Consider the following 27,620-nt stretch of genomic DNA (forward strand, 5'->3'; position numbering starts at 1 on the left):
ATCCTATTACCCACTCCCCTAAGATAACAACTGATGAAGCATCAATGCATTTTTTTCAAGTCATCTCCCTGTGGTATATATTTTGGATCACTTTAATATTAATAATGTCCTATAATATATATGTATGCTACCACATCAGAAATGTTTTACATATCACTAGAAATCTTCTTCAAGATATTTTTAATGACTCTTAGTCCACTCACATAATAAGTTAACTATTTTCTCCTATTGGATATAATTTATATTACCTTTAAAAAGAAACATTCTCAAAGATGATGCTAGCCCATTTTAATAGCTCTATTGCAGGAATTTGATTTCAATAACTAAGGAGATAAGTAGATAAATTTCTCCACAATAGAAAATTACAAAAGTTTGATTATATAACCAACTCTTACCTTAATGCTCTATTATAAATTCCTTGAAATTATACTTTATATAAAAATTTGATTAAATTCAAGCAAACATGAGAAGTTTGGTATAAGTAAGATTCATTTAAAAAAAAAGTAACTGACTTAAAACTAAATTTCCTTCCAGACCAGTTAAAAGGATTAATGGCCTAATAAATACAGGAGAGCCAAACAGTATAAAGCCACCTTGAACACCAGAGCAAGTTAAGTTTTGATATGTATACTATAGATTGGCCTAAAATAAAACACATTTGTAAATAATTTAATTGGTCTTGCATCCTTGCAGCACAATTAAAAAATAAAAGTATTTCCTATTCTTAACTTTTGCCTCAATTTCTAATGTTGTTTCCTCCACTGCTTCCAGTCTACAGGCATCATTCTAATTTCTTCCCAACTTTTTCTTCACTTTCTTTAATTCCTCTGCCTGAACCTCATATAGCCATCTATGATCTCTGCTCTTTCTCCCTCTTTGGGTACTTACTCTATTTGCCTCTTTTTCCTTTCCTTTTTCCCTCTGCTAACATGCCCTTACTGTTTCAGCTGTTTTTAGGCCACATTTGCATTGGCAAATAGCAAGAGATGAACTAGATAAGTAAGAAGCAGATTTCAGGCCAGGCAAAGGGGCAGAGAGCACACAAGCATCAGATGAGCATATGAAAAATTCATAAAGGGAAACATGCTTTTTTAGCTTTCATAGATTAGAAATAAAAACAGGGTTTAATGGCTTCCCTTGAACAGAAATGCAGAAGTTGGAGGAAAACTAAACCTTATATACCAAACCAAAAAAATAAGGATTGTAAGCTGTTTGAAATGTATTTAGAGAATGGGCAATGGTGCTCAATGCAAAATTGACTAACCCTTTCTGGAGAGAAGAAAGATGTTAAAGGTTATATGAAAGTTCTTACTACTCATATTGTTCCCTCATCATCTACAGTATGGAGAACTCCTATGGATCCTTCCAAAACAAGTTTAAAGGGAATCTCTCTTATGAAATCCCTCTTTACTTCCAGTTTAGCTATGCAGTATTGATTAGTCTCTCTTCTATACCCCAGCTCCCATTACGTGGCATGTACTGCTTTGTGAGCCTGTTTCAGTGACATATTTATGAAAATACTGCTTCATCTTTCCATTCCAACTTTCAAGGACTACTTGCCTATACTTGGAAGGAGATGGAGTGCATTTGTGGAAATTGGAATACATACTAAGTTAACATTATAAAGGACTGGAATATGTGTTTCTTATCCAAATGCATCCCTGATATTATTTATGCAATATTTTATCAATTATGGTCAATTCCCCCTGAAATTGAGACTTACAATGTTCTTCATAATATCAAATAGTTTCCACCAATTTCTTTTGGCTTCTGATCTTTGTACTCTCTGTTTACTATAATGTCTTCTCTTAAAATGTTTTTACAGAGATAAAATTCACGTAACATTTACCATTTAACCTTTTTAAAGCACACAATTCAATGGTTTTTAGTATATTTCACAAAATTGTGCAGTCACCACCACTCCAGAATATTTTCATCAAAAGAAACTCCATACCCATTAAGCAATAACTCTCCATTCCCCTCTGCATCTGGCTCCTATGAACCTCTAATCTACTTTCTGTTTCTGTGGATTTGCTTATTCTGGACATTTTATATATATGAAGGCACAGAACGTTGCAAGTCTTTTGTATATGACTTCTTTCACTTAGCATATTTTCAAAGTTCATCCAACTTGTCACATGTATTAGAACTTCATTCCTTCTAATACCTGAATAATATTCCATTTATGGTTATGAGAGATTTTGTTTAATCGAATTATCAGTTAATGAACATTTGTTTCTACTTTGGGGCTATTACAAATAATGCTGCTATGAACTTGTGTACATGATTTTGTGTAAATGTATGTTTTTAATTCTGATGAAGAGTTTTATCTTTTTGAATGCAATTCAAGATACCATGAAGCCTACATTTCAATAGACAGTGGAGCAGTTTTGCTTTGTTTGCTTAAATCACTTGCACACCTTGGTTCAGTCATTATTATCCAAACTATTCATCAACACAGAAAAAAAGTAGAAGAATGGGGCCATATACTAAATGAACAACATAGTAGAAAAAAACTAAGGAGAGCATGTTAGAACACAGATTGGCTAACAGTGATCACAATATTATGTGCTTGCTCTCATTGCTAGAGAATAAAAAAGTGCATTGCTAGAGAATGAAAAAATACATACTGTACACTGTAATGGTCATTTTATATATTCTTATTTTAAGGAAGATGCCTTAGAGAAAAATGGAACTACAACCAATCAGCAATAAACAAATCATTAAATATTTGTCATCACTGATACATTTTCAGTAATTTTATAATGTTTGCTACATTTGACTGGCCTCATAAAATCCAGACCAATTACCTGAAAATTGTGTAAAACACACATTCACAAGAAAATCAACCATAAAATAAAATTTTATATCAATGGCTTTCTAGAAAACAAAGTATAAACATTATCAGCTTCAACACAGTAATAAACTGCAATGTGTAGGAAAATAAGAAAATTTCAAAGGCCAATTTTAGAAATGGAGCAGGATTATATGCAAAAATAAAAGAAGAAAAGAGTGGCTATTAGAGAAAATGTGAAATGTTAGACATTACTTGATTATTAAAATTTCAAAGCACATAAAAATCAGTAGGTGAGTCAGTAGAGTGGTTCGCCAAAAATGAGAGTCAGGAATACCAAACTTCTAATATATTACTCAAAATTAACTGCTCTTTATCTCCATACAGCAAGACGATGCTAGATGAGCAGAGAAATAATGCAATTCGACAAATTAAGTAATTCCCATAATTATACTACAATAAACAAAAAGAAGAAAATCCAAAACACCTAACAATACCAAAAGCTGTATCCAAATATTTTTTCCAAGCAGATATGTGAAATACTACTATATAAGGTTGTCAAGAATTGGGAAAAGTAAAAATATATCAGTTGGTATATAATGACATTGCCAGGCATGACAGCGAGCTTCAGGAGCCTCTGAAATTGCTGTATTCCTTTAGGAATAACTCGACAGTGGCCAGGAGCACTGTAAGACCACAACGTACAGTAGACAGAAGTGAAGAGATTACAAAACACTTCAGGGCATTACAGTGCTGAGCTCCAAGAGATGCTTTGGGCTTAAAATAAATAGGCCATGGGGACCAGCAAGCATAGGAGTTGCGGTTCGGAGTTAAGAGACAGTCCCTGTGCTAGGCATTTTATCATGCTCACAACCACACTATATGGAAAGAACTGTCATCATCCCTACTTCATTGACAAGCAGATTGAGGCTCAAAGACGACAATGCTGTCTGACTTCAGATCCTGAGTTCAACAATGCTGTCCATGTTAAGAGAGTAGGAGGTATCAAAAATGGAAGAGATGTATCTGGTAATCACAAAAAGCTAGTAATAATTAGCTTTTAGAAATGAGGCGGTGAAATCTTTTATGTGACCAGAAATGACTTATGTAACTTTGCTTGTTAGGTCACAGCCAACTTTTAGTATGCAGCCTTTCTGTTTCATCCCATCAGCGTGTTATAAACTGTCAAGAGTGTGAAAAATGCCATCCAAATCTCAACTTTTCACTAACAGAGCAAGGAGGTGCCTCCTCTGAATGGCTGCTTCTGTCATCCCAAGGCTCTGCTGGAGGTTGATGCCAGTGTGACGTGCATTCCCCAGATGATCTGAACAAAAACCATGTTTGTCACTCTCATAATGTTTCAGTTTCTGTCAGGAACTTAATTTAACTGGTGTTTTTAGGCTTTTAGAACAATTTTTTTCAGGAGCTGGAGCTCTATGTACAAAACATACAGAAGTTCTCAAAGCTGACAAAGGAAGCAGGCAATACAAGTTGGGTTTTCCATGAAAATAGTGAATTTTCACTTATTCTTTTTTATTGTGGTATTTTGCTGTGTTCTCTACGGTTATGACCACATATTTTATAGGTGGCCAATAGCTAAAGACCCTTCAATGTATTGGTTAGGAGCATGGTTTCTGAAATTGGACTGTCTGCATTTCAGTTTCAACTGTCACTAACTGTGGGACCAGGGGCAAGAAACATTACCCTTCATTTGTATCCTCAGAGCTAAATTAAGACTTTTGTTACTTGAGTACAAAAGGAAGAAACAAACAAAATAAGAAACAAAAAAGGGAGTAGTGATTTGTGGTTTTTTATAATAATCACCTTTCAAACAATCAAAATATATTTTTAATCATTCAAGAGCACTAGATTATACCTATGCTCATAAATGTCTGTTGGTACTGGGTGCAGTGGCTCATGCCTGTAATCCCAACACTTTGGGAGGCTGAGGTAGGTGAATCACCTGAGCCTAGGAGTTTGAGATCAGCCTGGGCAACATGGGAAAACCCTGTCTCTATTTAAAAATAGAAAAATAAATATATGTTGAATGGTCAGGTATACACATATATCTGATGTTCAAGAAAATCTGATAAAAAAAGAATACTTGTAGGTCATGAATATACTATATAGATATATATATTCCTTTATATATCTATACCTAGTTCTATATCTATCTATATCTAGAGCTATCTATCTATCTATCTATCTATCTATCTATCTATCTATCTATATCTATATCTAGAGCTAGATATATCTAAATATATAGATATATAGATTTATAGATATATAAAGGAATATATATTTAGCTATATCTAGAGCAAGATACAGATATCTCCTAATTCTGTCTAAAATATCTTTACACAGAATTGTGAGAATTTTTAGACAGAATATATATAGATACATGTAGATATACTCACATATATATCATATATATATATATACCACAATTCTGTCTAAAGATATTTTAACAAAAGTCCTGCTTATGTTTTGCAATGCATATTTTAGCTTACAAAAACAGGCAATCCTGTCAAAAATGTCCTTTTCATCTGGTTTGACAAAATAAGTATCTAATTCAAGACCAATCATTGCATCTGATTCTGTTTCTTCAGTCATTCTTAATATAGTTCAGTCATTTTTCCAGACAGTGACTTGTTGAAGAGACCAGGCCTGCTGTTCCACAGAATGTCTCACGTGTGTTATTTGTCTGATTGCAACCATGTGATGATATCTCCCTTGCTCTTCTGTCTCCTATATCTCTTAATGATCTGATGTTGGTAAAACTTTTTTGACTAGACTCCATTGTGAAAGTTGCTCATTATATCTTGCATTATATCACAGGGTATATAACAACTGACTGACTACTGGAATAGGATGGAAATAGTAGGATCCCTCCAATGTGTGTTTTTTTCCTTTGATTAGAAAGTTACGTGTGTGATTCCACCTTGACATTATACAATTATCCAGCCCCTCATTATCAAATTTATTAATCCTTAATCATTGCCTGAATCAATAATTTTATATTTGGATGTTTTTATTAGTTTTGATTATTAACTTTGTTTGTTTCAGTTTGTTTCTACTTAGATAATGTGAGCAAATCCACTTAGGCCAGGTATTTTGCTCATGTGGAAGGTAATCTCTCTAGGCTTACACCTTCAATTGTCAGGTTGAAACCTTAATTTTAACTTGATGGGCATGGTCTTGTAGCTCAACCTTCAAAGCTAACAGGGAGTCATTTCCTTCTGAGCCTAACTTAGCAACAGTGGTGGTATAATAATAACTAAAGAAAAATACTAAATTTATTTAGGATAAATAACAGTAGTGGCAATCATCCATCTAGGGCTTACTACAGGTACCAAACACTGGACTTAGTTCTTACTTTTTTAATCCTCACAATAATATTACGAAGTATTTAATGCCCATTTTACAAATGAGGAAACTAAGGCACAAAGAAGTTAGAAAACTTTTTCAGGGTTAGGCACGGGGGTCTTGGAATTCAAAATCATCTTGTCTATTTAACATCTTTTCTCTTAATGACTATGCTGTAATAGTATCTTAAGTTCTTCTTTGAATAGCATAAAAACTTACAAAAGTATACACTTGTGCATACTGTATACTTCTCTTTCAACAACTAAGCATGACTGCTTCTCCATACCACGTATCTGAAACGTGTTACATTCTGAGATTAGCAGTTTCTGTGTTGTAGCACAAGAGGAGCTCATCTTGGTGGAAAGAGGCCAGTAAGATCCTAGTAGGTAGCACCAAGTTCGCAAAGGGTAAAGGTCAGTTTACTTTCCTACCTTATCAGTAGCCAGCTAATGTGTTGATGTTCAATGTGATGTGTAGAGTAGGAATGCATGTCCAAAGCCAATTCCAAAGACTAAGTCATTCATGAAAACAACTGTGTTGATTTTTTAGTATTTTGTACTGCGAAGAAAATGAGGTTATTCTAATTTTTCATTTCTTTATCGATTATACACTTTTGTTTGTCTGTTTGGAAAAAAGTTTTTGCCTATGTTAGAGGCTCCTCTCATTTTTATTTCACAATCCTGCTGCCAATTCATGTCTTTCTGTGTATTTCTTAGACATTTAACAAAAAGTTGAGAAGTGCCCCATTAGAAAATCATCTCTGTTGCCAGGTTTACCTAGACAGTCCTCCACACACTTTATAAGTTGCCACCTTCTGAAGGGATTGGTCCCCAAATTTAGTCTCTACTTTTGATTTACAATTTTCTGTGAAAAAAAAATTAAGCCATTATCCTCTGTGCTTCTGGTATTGAGCTGATTCCACTGAATTAGTCAGCCATGCAAGGAAGAAGAAATTGACAGACAAATTCAATAAATAGCATTGTGCTGAACTTGCTGAGTCTCCAAACAAGAAGGAAGTAAGCACAAATGAGCCATGTAGGTGCATCTCACCTACAATGGAGGGAAATCAATATTTTCCAAGTGACAAGAGGACAAACCAGGAGGAAGAGAAGAGCAAAAAAGTATATTAATGTTAACTCGAATGAGAATTCTGCCAACAATGGAGACAGGAAGGAAAGTTGAATAATTATGCATACATGTGTTCCACATAGGGATATGCATCACAAAGTCCCTGAAAGATGGACAAAGATGCCCAGCTGTGAACGTTGGCAAGAGGGGAAGGCAAGAAAGAAAAAAATAAAACAATGATAAGAAAAGAAAATGTTTTATGGCAAATAGAACCTGCTGAAAACTGCATTCCTTTTTGTATTTTTCAATAAGCTGTTGAGTGGGAACTTTTGTTCCACTCCATATATATATATTTTTAACTAAGCAACAGTTTGCATGTGTTTTAACTTCAAAAGTCATTTTCTTAGTATTTAAAAAACCAACTCAATAAGCATTTTGATTATTAATATGGGTGACAATCTTTCAAGAATAAGTTTGCACCACCTTTCTCTAATAAGAAAAGAGAAACAATTAAATTATGTATTTAAATGTTTATCAGACTCTCAAATGACTCAGGATGCTAAGATTTTAGGAACTCTTATAGCCTTTAAAATTCACGTGGTGAAAATGTGTGGGTTCTAAAACACGTATCTCCCTCCTCCTCTCTTGCTTTTTTGGCATATTTTTACCAAACATACCAGTTTTTCTCAATCTTGTTGCCTATTTATTTGTATAATAATTTTTGTAAGCTATAGATGGATATCTTGAGCCATCCTGTGGCATATGGATTTTTTTTAAGCAACTGAATTAATCTATACTATATCACTATACTTGTAGACCAAACTCTTGGCTGGAGTGCAGTAGCTTACCCAGACTGGAGTGCAGTGGAGCAATCTTGGCTCACTGTAACCTCTGCCTCCCAGGTTCAAGTGATTCTCTTGCCTTAGTCTCCTGAGTAGCTGGGATTACAGGCACACACCACCATGCCCAGCTAATTCTTGTATTTTTAGTAGCGACAGGGTTTCACCATGTTGTCCAGATGAATCCCTTCGTCTACAAGTATAGTGATATAGTATAGATTAGTATACCAAAGGGATTTAAAATGAAAAAATGGCTTTAGAAAGTAACCAATGTGTTAGTTTACAACAAAAGCTATTTATTGAGAACTTCTACTTACAATGCACTATGCCACAGAGATCATAAAAAATAGAAGAGTCTTACTTTCTAAATACTTATCACTTAATTGACCCATCATGACAAATTTTTTAAAAGATCACAAATTAAGCAAAGAAGCCTGCCGCAGTGGCTCACGCCTGTAATCCCAGCACTTTGGGAGGCAGAGGCAGGTGGATCACTTGAGGCCAGGAGTTTGAGACCAGCCTGGCCACTGTGGTGAAACCCTGTCTCTGCTAAAAAATACAAAAACAATAGCTGGGTGTGGTGGCTTGCACCTGTTATCCCATCTGCTCAGGAGGCTGAGGCAGGAAAATCACTTTTACCCGGGAGGCAGAGGTTGCAGTGAGCCAAGATGGTGCTACTGCACTCCAGTCTGGGCAGCAGAGTGAGACTCTCAAAAAAATAACAATAAAAACAAATTAATTAATTAAGCAAAAAGACATTCAAAATCATAATGCAGACAATGTTAAAAATATATGACATGAATTCAACATATTTACATATATATGTGCTTTCAATATATAAAAGTTTATAGACATACAAAAAGCAATATCTTTGAAATTATTAATTTCAGTTGCTAGAATTACCAATGATTTTATACTCATTTGATATGTCAAATCTTTCAAATCAAGATTTAATTTTTTTTTTTTTTTTTTGAGGAAGAGCCCGGCTCTATCACCCAGGCTGGAGGGCCGGGGCACAATCTTGGCTCACTGCAACCTACGCCTCCTGGGTTCAAGTGATTCTCCTGCCTCAGCTTCCTGAGTAGCTGGGATTACAGGCACGCACCACCATGCCCGGCTAATTTTTGTATTTTTAGTAGAGACGGGATTTCACCATGTTGGCCAGGATGATCTCAAATGCCTGACCTCATGATCCACCCACCTTGGCCTCCCAAAGTCCTAGGATTACAGGTGTGAGTTACTGTGCCTGGCCAAGATTTAATTTTTTCATGAGAAAAATAAACATGAAATAATATGTAATTGTGAACTCACTGCATACACTTAAATGTATATAATAATATATAATTGTGAAATTCATTGCTAAAGGAGTTCAGAAGAAGTAGTGATTCCTAATAGAAGAGTCAGAGAATAGAAAGTTTAGAATACTATTATAGAAAACTTTCATGTGACTATGTTTTAGTAAATAACAACTGTAGTGCAGATAAAAAGGTAGTTATGATAATGTCTAATGGACATGATTCAATTAGGACATAAATTACATATTCTCCATGTAGTATTGGGATTTGGTCACATAATTTATAAAACATAATCTGTAAACACTGGTTTATCCAAAAGTCCACATGAAAAGAGAGCTCACTGTGACAACCGCACAGCTCAATTGACCTGAAAGTATTCAGCTGATATCTTCATAATAAACCATTTACGGCACTAAACATTATAGTGACTCTGATAAACAGGCAACGTGGATGATGTCACATAAAACTTTTAGGCATCTCTCTTCTTCTCACCTTAGTCTCCCTAGGATGTACATTCTAATCTTTCTATGGAGTAAATAAGAAATTATATCCACTTGGAGTTGTTTATCCAATTAGATGTTTGGATTTGCAGTAATTTATTCTCACTTCCCAAACCCTTCTACTCCTCATCCTGTGCCCTTTGACACATTATCAAGATGGATCATCAATACTCAGATAGGATATAATCCCCATTCTTGAATTCCTAACATTATGTTCTAGGAATTAACCAGACTTATCACAGGGACATGGGTTGTGGATACTGCAATATTTAACATTTTTAATAGGAAGCTTGACAGTAAACTGTAGTATTTATGTGCAGAATTTCTGCTTCTCAGGTCACATGGCTTCCCTCCTCCCTCCTCAAATTTCTTCAAACCTTTTTTTTTTAAGGCCCATATACTTGACATTTTAACTTGCTGAGAATGCCATTGGAGACAGCTTTAATAAAGGAGAAATATGGTGATTCATTGGTTGTTAGCATTTATCTATGAGGGAGAAAAGTAAGTAGCCAGACTGAGAAAAAAAAAAGCAAATAAGTAACAGTGTTTCTTTAGTTTTGGTGAAAAGAGAACAAACATAGATCCTGAAACAATTACAGATTTCATGAACAAATAATGTCTAGACTAATTTCTGGTTGTTTTGTTTGTTTGTTTGTTCGTTTGTTTTTTAATGAATTCTCTCTCTGTCATCTAGGCTGGAGTGCAGTGGTGCAATCTTGGTTCACTGTAACCTCCGCCTCCTGGGTTCAAGTGATTCTCCTGCCTCAGTCTCCCGAGTAGCTGAGATTACAGGCACCCACCACCACACCTGGCTAATTTTTTTATTTTTAGTAGAGAAACAGTTTCACCATTTTGGCCAGGCTGCTCTTGAGCTCCTGAGCTCAAGTGATCTCCCTGCCTCGGCCTCCCAAAGTAGTGGGATTACAGGTGTGAGTCACCATGTCCAGCCTGATTCCTTGATTTTTAGATGAAGATGTGGGTATGACATGAACTTCTGTAGACTGAAGAAAGAATAGAAAAGTGTATCTACCTCCCTAAGATCCAAAATGGGTTGTTTTCTCTCAAATGAGTCTCCAGAGGATGTTTATTTCTATGTTTCTATAAAATAAAATAATGCTAACCTCTATTAAGTGAAGGCAAAGAAAAAGAAATTCTTCTTTCTTATATGTCTCAGAAGAAAAAAAGGTACATCAAGACAGATATTATTATCCTTATTTTATTTTCAGAAAGTTGTTAACTAACCAGGATAACAAATGGTGGTACCACAATTTAAAACCAGGTGTGTTATGCTATAAGCCCAGCTTTTTGTTTTTGGTTCAACATGTATTAGTACTGCATTAAGAGGAAAACAGCAAACTGGCAAGCAGAACTTCACAGTGGCATCACAAAGATTTCCTTTATTAGGCAGACTCAGCCAATTAAATTTCTAGGACAAACAAACCTGAATATTCAAGAAATGGACTTCCAACCAAGAAAATCCTGTCCCCATCTACTTCGTGACCATCCCAAAGACTAATTCAACTGGCTCATCAGTCCTGGAAGTTGCTACAATTAAGACCAAGAGGTGAAGTTAAATATCTCCTCATAAGACATCAATAGTGCAAGAAAAACAACTTGAAGAGACACATCTTATTGAGATGTTTGTTGCCCACATTGCAAAAGAAGCTGAGTTGGGCCTTTTATCACTTCACTGGGACAAGGACTAGATAGTACACAGAATAGGACTGAAGGGAATCCTGAGAGTCTTTGGAAAGTTACACTTGGGGTCACCTATAAAATGAAAACTAAGAGCACAACAGAAAAACCATCTATTTTAAAATGATCATTGAATAATCTTGTAGAGAATTTAAAAGTATCATAGTTTACAACTACTTACTGAGTTTTTAAGGAAGATTTGTACTAAAACATTTTGGATGGTATCACAAAATCTGGTCACCACCTGACTTCTAGATTTGAATATGGCAGAAACATTCGACCACAAAGAAAATTTTCTTCTAAGTTTAGCTAATCTAAGAGAGAAAGTTATATCCTATGTTGATATTTTTGAAAATAATCCCCATGCCTACCTCAAGATGCAGGGCTTTGGGAAAATACAGCTTAATTAAGGAGATACAAAAGGACATGACAGGGAACTTTGATAGGGCTCCATCAATCCCCTGACACAATCTAAGCCTCTTAGATCTAAGTCCTCTTATAACTGATGGGACTGTAATCCCAGTGGTTTCCTTTGATTTGACCATGCAATATTACAAAAGCAATATCTGAGAGTCCAATCACCACCTCATGCCCAGGGCAAGAGAGTGGTTTAAAAAAAAAAAAAAAAAAAGGTTCCGTAGTGTTTCTGATACCCTTACAATGCTCCATCTAATAAATGAGAAATCATAAGTAATCACCAAATTGCAATAATCACAATAGTCACACAGTGAATAATTATCAATACAGTTGTCAAGTTGAGGGGCTCAAATATGCCTATGGAAAAATACTCAACCTCAATAATCAAATAAGAGTAAGCTAAAACAATAATGAGGTTTGTATTTTAAAATTCAACTGGAAATATTTCCATATATTTTTGGTAGGGTAAATTGGTATGCACAAAGATATTTATCATAGTGTAACTTTAATGTACAAATTGCAAGACAACTAAATCACACATCTCCATCAGTAAGTGATTGTCGTATCTCTATTCAATGACTTGAAACTTTAGGACAATGATAAGGGTCAATATATGGTTCAATATATAATTGAGTGAAAACAGATAGATATTATAAACTCCATTTAGGAAAATTAGAGAAATGGTACACATAAAAATTCATAAATAAATATCTGGAATAAATTTTGTTAAAATCTTAGGCCATTTTAAGAAAGTGGAATTGTGGATGATTCTAATCATCTTTACCTATTTTCTATTTTGCTTGTAATAGCTACAGTAGTGAGCTTTATTACTGTTATAATTAGAAAAAAACTTGTAATTTTCATTTTGGGAAATGTTAAAGCCAAATCAAGAAAGTACTCATTAGAATTTATCACAGTATTATATTTTAATAACATTTTTCATGATTATAAAATTATTTAATGATTGCAAATTTAGAATCATACTGAAGTACTGTTTTACAACCTGTTAACCTGTTTTTTTCTACTTAACATCTTGTGAACATGTTACCACATTTCCAAATATTCTTCACAACACATGATTTTAGTAACGTTTTAGTATTTATTGCATAATGTCTTGGTCATTAACATTTAAATTCTGGTATAGAAAGTAATGACATAGCATGATTCTGTATTACAAAAAGGTGTTTAATGATGAATAAATCTCAGATGTCAACATAAGGTTAGGGTTCTCAAGTCAGAGAGAGTTGCCTCATAATTCTTAGCCTCCATTAAGATACATTCTTTAGTTGGGGACCCCACCAGCTGGTTCAGCTATAGAACATCAGTGACCACACCCAGAAGCACTGATATAACCAAGGTAATCTAGGAAGAAAAGTCTCAATTGGCTGTTTTCTTGGCTATTTATGTAACTGATACTTTCCTTATTAAAATGACAATGACAAGTAATTACATAGAACATTAAAAATGTGAATCCATTTCATTTTTTTATAATAAACCTATGATGTAGGTGCTATTATTATCCTTATTTAACAAATGAAGAAATGGAGGCAAAGAGAGGTTATATAGCTAGAGAAAGATAATACAGCAGGTTACTACGGAGACAGAAATTGAATCCATGTTCTTATATTTAAAATAATAAGCACATTCACAAAATTTGAAGTTCATTCAAGAACATATTCTTACTTTTCAGAAGATTCAAGATTATAGCCCAGCTGTAAACATGTATTCTTCCCATTACACTCCACTCTCTCCTAGTAACAATAACAAAATGATCTTTATGGAGTAACAATAACAAAATGACCTACTGTTCATTTTGTTATTTAATTCAAGGGGCAGAGAAAGGACATCACATTTGTCCCTGTTTCTGGAGGCAGTTAATTCTAAAGAGTTTTATTATACAGACACCAAACAGTTTACAGAAACAGCATGACATTTCTTTTTCTACCATCCATATTCTGCCTGCTACTGTCACCAAAAGCAGAGAGGTCCCTAAGTTCATAAGAAGTGATCTAATTAATATTCAGATTTATACAAAGAAAAACAGAGAACTTCAACTTCAGAGATAGTACTTCAGGAGGGAACAGGTACCGACTGAACACAGCCTACACACCTGTGAACTAACACTTCATATAGGTAATGATCGTTGATTTGCATACTAAACAACTGCACATCAAGAGGCAGCTGAACTGTAAGAAATGAGTGGAATAGAAGGAACTAAGTCACGGCCTGCCCCTCCCAGCACCCTCCAAAGGAATGTAATTTATTCTGGGTCTTCCTGAGCTCCATTTTCTGTCACACTAGACTTCAGTCTTCCTTAAGCAAATCTCATGGTTCCAGCTAGAAAATGACCACAATGAACAATAGTTCCCCCTCCTTGTCATCATGTCTGTAAGCATGTAGACACAGGGCATATTAACAGATATTTTAGGCAATTTGCAAAATCTCTCTGAAAATGAAGCAAAGTAGGGCTCCACAGGTCCTAACAAGTACTCCTGTCCATCCCCACACTTAAAGCCAAGTGATGTATTAATATAAGGCAATCCCATATATATATACATATATATATCCTTTAACTCTCTGTGCCTCTAACTGTCTAGGAACAACCTTACTACCCCCTTCCCCAATGTACACACTTTAAACTGGCTATCGGGTACTAGGCTTAGTACCTGGGTGACAATCTGTACACCAAACCCCCATGACACTAGTTTACCTATATAACAAACCTGTATATGTATTGTTGAACCTAAAATAAAAGTTAAAGTAAATAAATAAATAAACTGGCTATGATAGGTCATGGGGCGGGGGAACTAATAGTCCTGAATGCAAAGCTCTACTACAAACTGTCTTTCCATCTACAATAGTCAATTAACTCCTGAGTTTCATTTCATGAATTTTTAAAAATAAGGGTGTAAACTCTATAATCCATCAGGTCTCTTTTCTCCAAAATGATAGTTTTAATATAATCTATTACATCATAGACATAGTTATACTTAATCAATTTCAGAACCCTGACAAAGAAAAGTGTGATTCTTTGCAGGACCTCATTGTACCATGATCTCCCATACCATTCCTAAGTGATTTCTTAAAGCAACTCGAAAAGGTGACATCAAAATCCTGAAGTATTTACAGCCACCAAAATGATTCCTTTGATGTTCTTCTGAGAGATTAAAATGGTGCCATTTCCTGTCTGTCATTCTTAGTCTGGTAAACTAATCAGTACCCAGCACCCAGCATGTCTTAGGCTGTGGGGCAGTGAACAAAGCAGTGATTTAGAGATGCTGAAATGCATACTGTGGAATTACCAAACTGTGGAGATTCATCCAGGAGAACATACCTTACTTCAAGAATATAAATGAATTAATCAGTAAACATGCCACCCAGATACCAGAAACATCCCTGATTAAACTTAATGTAGTGAATTTGTGCAATCACCACCAAACTAACCATTGATTAAACAAAGGCCTCTGAGTACTAATTCTTTTAATGTAGAGTTTATTTCTGTTCTCCTTTGAAGGATACACCTCTGAAAACTTTGCTAGTTTTGGGGACACATCCACATTTGAAATTCAGTCTGGGTTTATTTCTCAAGGAGGCCCATTTCTTTCACAGGCAGTGCAACTAAGGAATCAGCGACATTTAGACAAATGCCTATTTGGTGAATCTGACATAGTGGCACTAAGAATTCCCTGCTACTTTGTGGATCGGCAGAGAAACCTATTGAGCACAAGATAAGCAGCCACCTAATTTCTTCTCCCCACATATAAAAAAAGGAGGAGAAACTACCCCAGGCTATTTATTCCAGAGACAAGAGTTCAAGAGTGAATTGCACCAAAGATTCAATTCTCATGTATCTTACATGTTTTAACTTCAGACATAATGCTGTTTGCATGTAGGTGGCTGATAAAGAAGGTAAGGGAGTTGCATACCATGTTATAAAAACTTTGATTCTCCAAGAGTGGTTCTTTATTTTCTTCTCTTGATTGATAGATAAGTAGATGATATATTGGTAGGTAGGCAGGTAGACAGATAGAGAGACAGAAATACAGATACATCACATTAACTAGGACTTAGTCTATCTAAAAAATCCACTTACAGAAACTGAGACTATAGTTTAACAATAGTATACCCTGCATTTACTGCGTTAATATTATGTAACAGATACTATTAATATAATAAAATAATCAAATTCCTGCTCCCAAAGAGCTTAAAATTTAGTGGCAGTAACTGGGTGTAACATCTCTGGACTGAAAATGTTGCCCCTGGTAATTTTTCAGGCTCTCATTCTAATTCCTGAGAAGTCATACTCGTGTAAATACTAGATATTGAAAAGCATATTTTTAGATTTAAAACTGAGCATGAAATCTACAATCCTGATCCATAATAACATATAGGTTTGCTCTCTCAAGTCAAAGCATGAGAATGGAAGGAAAGGGAACACCTCCCTCACCATAAGAGGCCTGGCTAATGTTCTCTTAGTCTTACAGAATAGTCCTACCTGTATCATTGAACAACTATTTAAATGCACATTTAATTGTGCTATAATGCCTAGAAAAGTATATTGATCAGACAGTAAATTCTTAATATATGTTAGTAAAACATGTTCAGGTCAAAAACATTGACTGCTCTTTCTCACAGCCCACATCCATTCCATGATCAATTCCTATGAACTACACCTTCTATCTACTGCTGCCATATATCCAGAACATCATCACTTCTCATTACCTCCATCACTATAACTCTAGCGTAAGAGTCAACAGGTTCCATAGGAAATTATTACAATACAAAAATATTTAAGGACTGTTATACATAAGATGAAAAGCCTGTTATACATATGATGTAAAGATGAAAAGATGAAAAGTTCCCTGTGACTCCTGGTGGTAGAATCAAAACCAATAAAGTGTCATTTTTTCAATGTACATAAGAAAATCCAATATTCTCTGACAACAGGTTACTTTAAGAAGCAATGGGTGTTTTCAAGTAGTTGTAGAAGAATATTTTAGAGGGGAATTAGCAAGGTCAACCAAAAATGGGAAAAGGAGAGGAAACAGCTTAGAAGATATTGTTCCATCCAATCCTGCAATTCTATGCTTTCAAATTGTAACTTTGTTATAAAGTTCATGAGTCACAGATGAGATATGATTGTCATGTATAACAGACATGACATGTTTATAATACTGTAGAACTGTGAAACAAAATTCTATTAGAAATTGGGATGCAATTCAAATATTCCTTTCATTCCAAATGAATCTCTCCTGCTTTGATTTGTATACATCATTTCAGGATTTCAGAAACCAGCTGGGAAATTGCTGATTTGTCTGCAGTATGAATTTCTTTGTTAGGAAAGAAAATGGCTCTTTGAAATAGTGTTCTTCCTATGAGAAGAGGAGGTATTTATGCTTGTTTTCCAAACACACACAGGTCAATTCAAAGGGAACCTACTTATTCCTTGAGTAAAAAGCAGTATCACCTTAGGAAATGGTTCTTTCAGTGGCTGACACTAAATTTCTACACACAACAGTCGTAAGTTGGCACACAAACCAGGAAAGGAGGTGAATGCTATCTTTCCGACACAGGCAAAGTTCACTCATTAGAAGTTCTTTACATATTTGAAAGGAAAATTCCCCTGGCACCATCTTTCTTTCTTTACAAGACATATCTATGCCAAAAAATGCTTTTCATTCTTAATTTGATTCCCTGTAAAATTCTATAAAAATAAATTGAATCACAGTAATGTTTGCTCATATTTGTAGAGCAATAAAATAATTTTGCAATTCTGTCATTGGTTTTAGTATTGGAGAAGCCATACTCCTTTGATGTCTAAAAATTCCAAGCAAAGCAAACCAACTGCTTGACTGTGGTGGCAGCTGCTATTCTGCTGTTGACTGTCACCTTCCCAGAACTTTTCAGAGATCCTTCTGAGAAGACTCCAATATTGTGGTATTTCTAAAATGCTCAAAATAGCAATGCTGTTCCTTACCAATGAATTGGTTTGCATAGAAGCCATTATAAATTCTTCAATGGCAGTGCTCAAAAAATGAAACCTTTAATTAATTTGATCCTACTTCATTAAGGCTCCTTGTCTCAGATATACAGGCACCTCAATCACAGCTAACAGCCCTTACTTAAAAATCCCCCAACAGGACCAAATCTCCATCCTGTTGAGGGGAGATTTGATTTTTAGGAAGAGTTAAAAAATTATCAGAGCAAGATAACTTCTCTGATAAATGAAGAAAAGTAGGCTTAAAGAGCAAAATTAGTCATAAAGAGAACTATTTCCATAGGTGTTTTGAAACTTAAGTCTGAGACTCATTTTTAAGGAGAAATCCAAAACATGCCTTGATAAATATTTAAAGAAGCCACTATAAGAAAAACAACACTTGTGCATGAAATAAAATTCAACAGCCCTCATGATGAAAACTGTCAACAAATTTGGTATAAAAGGAACATTCCTCAACATGATAAAGGTCATATATGACAAACTCACAGCTAACATAATACTGAATGGGGTAAAACTGAAAGTATTTCCAGTAAGATCTAGAAGAAGACAAAGATGCCCACATTCACCACTTCCATTCAACACAGTACTGGCAGTCCCAGACAGAGCTCTTAGGAAAGAGAAAGAAAGAAAGGGCATCCAAATTGAAAAGCAAGTCAAATTATTCTTGTTTTCAGATACATGATTTTCTAATTTTAGGAAATCTAAAGACTCCGCAAAAAAACTCTTAAATCAGATACACAAATTCAATAAAGTTGCAGAATACAAAATCAACATACAAAAAATCAGTAGCATGTCAGTACACTAGCAGGGATCAACCTGAAAAAGAAATCAAGAAAGCAATCCTATTTACAATAGCTATAAAAAAAAAATTCTAGGAAAACATTTAATCTCAAAGACATGGAACGGATCTCCACCAAAAAAAAAAAAAAAAAAAAAAAAAAAAATATATATAGTTATACATATATACACAGGCACACCCAATACATAGAAACACTGATGACGGAAAATGGAAAAGGACATAAAAAATGAACGAAATATCCCATGTTTATGAATTAGAAGAATTAACATTTCCAAAATATTTATACTACCCAAAGCAATCAACAGACTGATTGCAATGCTTATCAAAATACCAATGGCATTCTTTACAAAAACGGAAAATACAATCCCAAAATTTGTATAAAACCACAAAAGACCTTGAATAATTAAAGCAATTCTGAGTAAAAAGAATAAAGCTGGTGGCAGAGGCATCATACTATGTGATTTCAAATTATATTACAAAGTCATAGTAACACAAACAACATGATACTGGCATAAAAACAGACACATGGACCAATGGAACAAAACAGAGAACTGAGAAATAAATCCATGTACTTATAGCCAACTGATTTTTAGCAAAAGCTCCAAGAGCATGTAGTCTCATTTAAAAATGGTGCTGACACAATGTGCAATTGCAAAATTACAGAACCAGCCCAAATGCTTGTCAATCAATGAGTGGATAAAGAAAATGTGTTATATACACCATGGAATATTACTCAACCATAAAAAGGAACGAAATAATGGTATCCACAGCAATCTGGATGGAACTGGAGACTATTATTCTACGTGAAGTAACTCAGAAACGGAAAACCAAACATGGTATATTTTCACTCATAAGTGAGAGCTAAGCTATGGGGGCGCAAAGGCATAAGAAGGATACAATGGACTTTGGGGACTCACGGGAAAGGGTGCGAGCTGGGTGAGGGATAAAAGATTACACATTGGATATGGTGTACACTGCCTGGGTGATGGCGGCACCAAAATCTCAGAAATCAACACTAAAGAACTTATTCATGTAACAAAATACCACCTGTTCCCCCAAAACCTACTGAAATAAAAAATCAATTTTAAAAATGGTGTTGGGAAAACTGGACATCTATATACAGGAAAAAGAAACTAGATTCTCATCTTTCACCATATAAAAAAATTAACTCAAAATGGATTAAAGACTGAAACGTAAGACCTGAAACTATGAAACCACCAGAAGAAATGATACAGAATATTGGTCTCAAAAAAGATTTTTGAGGTAAGGCCTCAAAAGCACAGGCAACAAAACGAAAACCAAAATAGACACATTGGATTGCATGAAGCTACATTAAGCATTTTAAGCTTCCGTACTGCAAACAATTAACAAAGTGAAGAGACAACCTACAAAACAGGAGGTAATATTTGCAAACTTTCTATATGAAAAGAGGTTAATTACCAGAATACATGAGAAACCCAAACAACTCAATAGCAAAAACAAAACAAAACAAATAATGTCATTAAAAAATAGGCAAAGGATCCTAACAGACATTTTTTAAAAGAAGACAAACAAATGGCCAACGGGTATATTAAAAAATTTTCAACGTCACTAACCATCAAGAAAAGTGCAAGTAAAAAACACAGTGAGAAATAACCTCACCCCACTTAGAATGGCTATTATCAAAAAGACAAAAAAACACATACTGGCAAGAATGCAGAGAAAGGGGAAAGCTTATACACTGTGAGAAGGTAAAAGTAGCACAGCCACTATGGAAAAAAAGTAAGGAGTTTCCTCAAAAAACTACAAATAGAATTACCATATGATCCAGCAATGTCATTGCTAGGTGTATATCCAAAAGAAAGAAAATCAGTATATGGAACAGATATCCGCACTGCCATGTTTACTGCAGCACTATTCATAATAACCAAGATAGGGAATTAATCTTAGTGTCTGTTAAGAAATGAATGGATAGATAAAATGTAGTATAGATATACACAATGGAATATTTTTTGGCCATAAGGCAGAATGAAATTCTGTCATTTGCTCCAACAGGAAACTGGAGGTCATTATGTTAAGTGAAATAAGCCAGGCACAAAAAGACAACACATGTTTTCACTCATATATGGCAACTAAAAAAGTAGATTTCATGGAGGTAGAGAGTAGGATGATGGTTACCAGAGGCTTGGAAAGGAAAGCAGAGGCAGATGAAGATAAGCTAGTTAAAGGCATAAAAATATAGTCAGATAGAAGAAGTAAGTTCTAATATTTGACTCTACAATAGGGAAATTATAATTAACAGTAATTTATTGTATATTTGAAAATAGCTAGAAGAGAAGATTTGCAGTATTCCCAACACAAAGAAAAAATAAATGTTTGAGGTAATAGATATCCCGATTACTCTAATTTGATCATTACTACATTGTATACAGATACCAAAATATCATATGCACTCCAAGAATATATAAAACTATTATAATCAATTTAAGATTTTTAATTAAAAAAAGAAAAATGGCACTTTAACGAATCAGCATATAATATGTTCAGTGATTATTGAATGACTAAATAATGGTTGGGTGCATTTGTAGTAAAATGTAAAAAACTCAGTCTCATTTTGAGTCATATTTCACATGATAAAAATACCATCTCTCCATGTATATTTTCAGTGAGTATTTATTCATTATTTTTGTGCCACTGTTAAGAGCTAACAACATAATATTTTTTATTATACACAGTCCTTGCCCACATGTAGTTCACAGTCTACTCAGCAACAGTGTTTTAAAATATAGGACATATTAAAATTAATGTTTGGGAGCAAAATACTGCTAATTTTTCTCTTCTTATAAGACATAAATTTTAGCTGGACATATGGCCACAAGGAAAAGGACTGTATCTTCCAGTCTTTTTTGCAGCCACACAGGGCCATATGCCTAAGCACTGATCCATAGGATTAACCAGTGCAGTTGTACCACAACGACTGGGAAGTTTCCTTACAAGGAAGTAATTGTACCTTTTCACATTCTGCTCGGAATGTGACTATAACACATTTTCCTTATGACAAAAGCTATGCCTGACAAATCCTGGATCCCTGACATCATGGAACACTACAGCAGCTTTGGAATGCCTATCTCAAGTTTTAATTCAAAGAGAAAAATATAGCTGTATCTCATTTAAGCTTCTGCTCTTATGAATTTTCTGTTTCTTGCAGCCAAGTCTAACCCTAACTAAGCATAGTATAAAAAAAGTGTTATTTAAAGTCATCTTGAGTCTGATAGGATAGTTATCAGTAACAATTCTGAAGGAAAGATGCATATTTGTAGAACAACAACAACAAAAAAAACATAGAACTGCAAGTTTATCTCACATCTTTGTGTATCTCACATTTGTGAACCTCAAAATCCACTGGGCAGAAAAGGACAGATGGTTAATTATCACGGTACATGTAAGAACACGGCACAGAGAGATTGTAAGACAGGCCTGAGCTCATAAAATCCACTCTTCTTTTAGTGAGAACCTACATGGGCTTTTGCCTTACCTCAGCATGAGAGCTTTTATTCCCTTAAGTAAAGTTGCGAAGAAGTCCAAGTGGGCTCTGGCAGTGTTTCATCAGTCAGCGAAGTCTGCAGTAGAGAAAGAATATTGAAAAGGAAGGAAGGAAGGGAGGGAGGGAGGGAGGGAGGGAGGGAAAGAAAGAAATGATTTTACTTCTCTGAATCTAGATGCAGATAAAGTTGGACAGAAAGGAGAAATTATCTGGAAAAACTGGTCCAGTTGGAGATACAGAGCAGACAATGGAAGACACATTCTAGATATCTCCTCTCATTACTTTATACAGTGTGAGTTTTCCATAAATGGAAAGTGTTGTGCAGAAGGGTTTAGAAATATATTTGCAATATTCACATTAAAAGTGAAGGGAAACATACACGGAATAAGAAAAGGGAAAACTCTGAATCTGGCTGAGGAAAAAAAAAGAAATCCATTTTACCAGCTGGAGAAAAGCCTGGGTAATAAGTAGAGTCAATGTGATCTGTGAGGCAAGTTGCAAAAAGGCACTGAAGATGGGAGAGGGAAAGCAAAAGGAAGACGACAGCATTTGGGGACTTACTGGGCAAAAATAAAATCGCTTTCAACATGCATCCCCCACACAGATACTCAGGCAGATTTATTTGATCAGTTCTGACAATAATAAAAAGTAGTACAAATGGAAGGTACCCAATCATTATCAAGGTAGACAGTTCTGTCTGAAAATTCAACATCTAACTTCCACATCTGGGCAATACTCCACTTAGAGGAAAGCACAGTGAACCAAGTGGGCCTTCACTATTCCATAGCATTTTAGAACTGTTTCAGACTGAAATTCTGCAGTCTGGAATAGTTGGTGTTGATAGTTAATGGTTGATGCAGAAGCTTCTATCCCAGATGGCAAATGTAGCAAGTTACATTAAAATAAAATAGTAGAAAGTTATTAACATAGAGAATGCTCACTTCCTTCTTCCAGACAGCTTTCTCAAACCCCCATCACCAAAGCCTATCACATAAATAATGTATAAGGCGTTATTTAATAAAATCTTACATATGAATACCAGCTGGCTGGACAATAAGAGCACATGCAGTAACATATCCATGCCATTAAGACAAGGATACCTCATGGGACTTTGAGAATTTTACTCTGTAGTAGAGAAACCAATGTGTATGAAATTGTTTTAAATTTAATTGGTAGGTTCTATGATTTCAGTTCAACAAAACAAATACAGTACAAATTCTCTAACAACTTTGAGTAACTACGTAACACCAAATACCACAAATAAGAATAGTATGCAATAAACTACATGGGAAAAAAATTAGGAATTTTTCTACCTCCAAATGTGGTGTGTTCACTTATTTTGACAATTGTAATTTAGTTTTTAATTATTCATCATATGGTAGTGAATATGCTGCACAGTATTTCATAAAGAAATGAAAACTTACTCTGGGTGCAGTGGCTCACACCTGTAATCCTAGCACTTTGGGAGGCTGAGGCAGTCAGATCACTTGAGATCAGGAATTTGAGACCAGCCTGGCCAACGTGGTGAAATCTCGTCTCTACTTTAAAAATGCAAAAAATTAGCCAAGCATGGTGGCGGGCACTTGTAATCCCAACTACTTAGGAGGCTGAGGCAGGAGAATCACTGGAAACTGGGAGGCAGAGGTTACAGTGAGCCGAGATCGCACCACTGCACTCCAGCCTGGATGACAGAGAGCGAGACTCCATCTCAAAAAATAAATAAATAAAATAAAAATAAAAGAAGAGAAAACTTAAATCTGTAATGGGGAGTTCTATTAGCAGGTAACACTGTATTAAATATTTGCTTGGAATAATGCAAAAGCAAGAAATTTATAGCAGAAATCCATATGAGTGAGCTTTCACAAGACTATAACGGGAGACAGCCAACTCTAATCCTTAATGTCTATACCCTGTTTTCCCTTCTGCTGCTTACCTCATCTGCCACAAGGATGTTTTTTATTGTTCTTAAAGCTCATCCTAATAACACCTCGAATTTGAAAACTGTCTTAAAATGTACAACATATTTTCACATTTATTATCTTAATTTAATCCGGAGGTTCTCAACCATGAGCAATGTTACATCCCCAGGAAGCCGGAAAAAAATGACAATGCCTGAAAACATTTTTGGTTATCACAACTGGGTAGGTGCTACAGGGTAGAGGCCATGACAGCTGCTGAACTTCCTACAATGAGCAGGACAGCCTCCTACAACAAACAATCACCTGGCCCAAAATATCAATGGGCTGGAGTTGAGAAACTTCAGCTACAGGATTTCATCCTACAGCTACATTATGTGGTAGAAGGTAAAAGAACTGCTATCCCCATTCTTGGGAAAGAAAATGGTGCCCACAAGCTCTCTAAATTATACAAAACTGTATTGGAGCCAAGGATCTTATTTCAGTGTATATTTCATAAAACAATACAAAATCCCAATGACCTGTGAAAATCATGGGAAAGCTCAGTGACTATAAAAAATCTTGAAAATAACAAAGAATGACATTCACATCAACAGTGGAAACACACAACAAAGAAGAGTGGGAAGGGGACAACTATCGGCTCTTCCCACAAGGCAGTGGATGGGAAGGAATGCAAAGATACGAGGATATGAACCCCAGGTCTGCTGCTCACTCACCAGCTGATAGGGTATGGCTGCGTCCCCCGCCCAAATCTCATCTTGAATTGTAGCTCCCGTAATTCCCACATGTTGTGGGAGGGACTTGGTGGGAGAAAATTGAATCATGGGGGTGGTTTGCCCCATACTATTCTCGTGATTGTGAATACATCTCACGAGATCTGATGGTTTTACAAGGGATTCCCCTTTTGCTTGGCGCTCATTGTCTCTTGCCTGCAGCCATGTAAGATGTGCCTTTTGCCTTCCACCATGATTATCAGGCCTCTCCAGACACATGGAACTGTTGAGTCCATTAAGCCTCTTTTTCTTTATAAATTACCCAGTCTTGGGTATGTCTTTATCAGCAATGTGAAAACGGACTAATGCACCAGCTATAGACTTTTGGCTGTGTTGCCTTTGGCACTTAACATTTGCAACTCTGAGATTAGTTTTCCCAACTTGTAACATGAGAATAACTAAATAAGAATTCCTATGAAAAGCTCTTTATAAAACGTCAGGCATTGTCCAAAATGTTTATTATCTTCAACATTAGTGATGATTTCCACTGACTTCTCCCTTCCTCCTTGCTGATTGGTTAGCAGACTCCTTATTTACGTTCACAGACTGACCACCCAAAATCTAGGCTTATGAGCAAAAGCAGATGTATAGTCAGGTGCCATAAAGATGCTGGGGAGAAGGGAATATGTGGAGAGGTGTGGCTAAAACCATGAGTTCTGAAGACAAATGGCCTGAAATTTACAGATCAAAAAAAAAAAAAAAATCACTAAATAACCCATTACTAGAGCAATATAGCTTTGGGTACATTGTTTAACCTCTGTATGTCTTTTTCTTCTTACTTGCAGAATAGCACTTATGACTCATAAGGTTGTAAGAAACAAATGAAATAATAAATGAAAAAGAACAATGTAAGAGTACACAATCAATCCCCCCTAGGCCACACAGTGCTCTAAGTGCCTGAGAAACACTGGTGGACAAGATAGAAAAGTTTTCTGCCCTGATAAATCTTACATTTCAATGGGAGAGAAATAAGAAATCAATATATAAATAATACAAATAACAAAAAATAAAATATAAAAAGGTTAGGAACTCAGGCTAAGACATAAGATGCCAGTTCAAAGTATCTGTGAAGCAAAAGATTAGAGTTCCCAGAAATAAATTGAGAAATAGGCTGCATGAATGAAATTACTGAATACAGGATTTGCAATTCAGGAAGTTCAGAGTCAATTATATTATGTGTGGTAGGTTCATAAACATGAGAAAACACAGTGCATCTAGCAGGATCAGATTATTAAAAAGGTAGGAAACCATTATCCAGTTGTTTTCTTAAGCAATAGTTAATGCTAAAATGTTTCATCCAACAACTATCTAGACGTACTTCTTACTTATTAGGAAGTAATTTCCTAAATGCATACTGAGACAGAAAAAAATAAGAAAATCTCTGCTAATTTTCAATGAAACTTCTAAAATCAAAAGATCAGAAAGTCCAGTCTATCACCGATGGGCATCTGAGTTGGTTCCAAGTTTTTGCTATTGCAAACAGTGCTGCAATAAACATACATGTGCATGTGTCTTTACAGTAGAATGATTTATAATGCTTTGGGTATACATCCAGTAATGGGATTGCTGGGTCAAATGGTGTTTCTGGTTCTAGATCCTTGAGAAATCGCCACACTGTCTTCCACAATGGTTGAACTAATTTACACTCCCACCAACAGTGTAAAAGCATTCCTATTTCTTCACATTCTCTCCAGCATCTGTTGTTTCCTGAGTTATTTAGTTATTTATTTTGAGATGGACTCTCACTCTATTGACCAGGCTGGAGTGCAATGGTGCATTCTCAGCTCACTGCAACTTCCATAGAACAAGGCTGGAGGCATCAAGCTATCTGACTTCAAACTATACAACAAGGCTACAGTAACCAAAAAAGCATGGTACTGGTACCAAAACAGATATATAGACAAATGGAACAGGACAGAGTCCTCAGAAATAATGCCTCACATCTACAGCCATCTGATCCTTGACTAACCCGACAAAAACAAGCAATGGAGAAAGGATTCCCTATTTAATAAATGGTGTTGGGAAAACTGGCTAGCCATAGGCAAAAAACTGAAACTGGAACCCTTCTTTACACCTTATACAAAAATTAACTCAAGCTGAATTAAAGACTTAAACCTAAGCCCTAAAACCATAAAAACCACAGAAGAAAACCTAGGCAATATCATTTAGGACATAGGCATGGGCAAAGACTTCATGACTAAAACACCGAAAGCAAGGGCAACAAAAGCCAAGATTGACAAATTGGATCTAATTAAATTAAAGAGCTTCCTCACAGCAAAAGAAACTATCATCAGAGTGAACAGGCAACCTACAGAATGGGAGAAAATTTTTGCAATCCATCCATCTGACAAAGGGCTCATACCCAGAAGCCACAAGGAATTTAAAGAAATTTTCAAGAAAAAACAACCCCATCAAAAAGTGGGCAAATGATCTGAAGAGACACTTCTCAAAAGAAGACATTTATGCAGCCAAGAAACATACGAAAAAACGCTCATCATCCCTGGTCATTAGAGAAATGCAAATCAAAACCACAATGAGATACCATCTCACGCCAGTTAGATTGGAGATCATTAAAAGTCAGGAAACAAGAAATGCTGGAGAGGATGTGGAGAAACAGGAACGCTTTTACACTGTTAG

The 27,620-nt window shown here is 35.4% G+C and overlaps 1 protein-coding gene across 5 annotated transcripts in view; it reads right to left on the bottom strand.

The window, feature by feature from the left end:
• The window catches only part of CNTN4 (contactin 4), a 1,016,652-nt gene that overhangs the window by 820,303 nt on the left and 168,729 nt on the right, over positions 1 to 27,620 (bottom strand). For 4 of the 5 annotated variants that reach the window (XM_017881655.1, XM_017881658.1, XM_017881661.1 and 1 more), the window contains exon 2: positions 22,286 to 22,370. The exons of the other annotated variant lie outside the window; for it this stretch is intronic. The gene's annotated coding sequence lies outside the window, so the exon portion shown is untranslated. The remainder of the gene's footprint in view (positions 1 to 22,285; positions 22,371 to 27,620) is intronic. 5 annotated transcript variants of the gene reach the window in all.

The sequence above is a fragment of the Rhinopithecus bieti genome, unplaced genomic scaffold, assembly GCF_001698545.2.
Source record: "Rhinopithecus bieti isolate Rb0 unplaced genomic scaffold, ASM169854v2 scaffold_12640, whole genome shotgun sequence".
In the NCBI taxonomy this organism is placed as follows: Eukaryota; Metazoa; Chordata; class Mammalia; order Primates; family Cercopithecidae; genus Rhinopithecus; species Rhinopithecus bieti.